The sequence below is a fragment of the Chiloscyllium plagiosum genome, chromosome 36, assembly GCF_004010195.1.
Source record: "Chiloscyllium plagiosum isolate BGI_BamShark_2017 chromosome 36, ASM401019v2, whole genome shotgun sequence".
NCBI lineage: Eukaryota > Metazoa > Chordata > Chondrichthyes > Orectolobiformes > Hemiscylliidae > Chiloscyllium > Chiloscyllium plagiosum.
Genome location: NC_057745.1, coordinates 689,004 through 690,256, shown reverse-complemented (window position 1 = coordinate 690,256; position 1,253 = coordinate 689,004).

The window sequence follows — 1,253 nt, the reverse complement described above, 5'->3', positions numbered from 1 at the left end:
GATAGAGGGAGAAAGAGAAGGAGAGACAATGAGAGACATAGAGAGGGAGAGATAGAGGCAGAGAGAAGGAGAGAAGGTTAGAAAGGGAGAGAAGGATAGAGAGGGAGATATAGAGGTGGAGAGATAGAGAATTAGAGACTGTGGGGGATAGAGAGAGAGAGAGAGAGACAGGGAGGAGAATGCAGAGGGAGCAATAGGGGTAGAGAGGAAAAGGTATTTTCTGTCTTTCCCTCTCTATCTTTCTATGTCTCCCGTGAGAGGGAAAGACTGAAAATAAGGGAGAAATAGAGACAGAAAGGTGGATAGAGAGGGAGAGATAGAGAGGGTGAGAGAGAGAAATGGAGAAAGGACTAAAGAGCAAGAGGTAGACAGAGAGAGAGAGAGACAGAGTGAGGAGAGATTAAAAAAAAATTTGTGAGCATGATAGTCCATGGGGCCTATGTTGCCAGTTTAGATCATAGTTGAACATTTAGCTCAAAACCATCTCCTTGCACTAACCATCATCCTTAATGTGATTAATTACTCAAATTCCATCAACTTCTGGTTTGAACTCAATGACTGAGTTTCTACAGCCCTCGGGTAAAGACTTCAGGTAAAGACTTGTCAAGATTTAAAAGAATAAATGTGATAGGGGACTCTCCTGCCAGGGGCACAGGCGGGAGTTTACCTCAAAACCATCTCCTTGCACTAACCATCACCCTTAATGTGATTAATTACTCAAATTCCATCAACTTCTGGTTTGAACTCAATGACTGAGTTTCTACAGCCCTCGGGTAAAGACTTCAGGTAAAGACTTGTCAAGATTTAAAAGAATAAATGTGATAGGGGACTCTCCTGCCAGGGCACAGGCGGGAGGTTCTGTAGCAGTGAGTGTAAATCTAGGATAGAATGTAGCTTTCATAATAACATGGGGAAGGGAGAGGGAGATGCAGAAATATCACTGAGAGTGAATATAAGAGGTTAGGTAGAAAGTTAAAAAACAGAACAAAAATAATGTAACCTCTGGTTTACTCCTGGTACCAACCTCTACTGGAGGAAGCAATAAAAGGACAGGACAAATAAATTAACAGCTGCAGAGGCAGCACAATGTGTAGGGACTCAGATTCTTGGATCTTTGGGATCTCTTCTGGGGTCAAAAAGTCCTGTGCAAAAGGATAGGTTTCACCTGAACTGGAAAGGGACCAATGTCCTGGTCAGGAGATTTGCTAGTTCTATTTCTAGAGGATGTAAATTATTAGAGAGGAGTGGAGAGG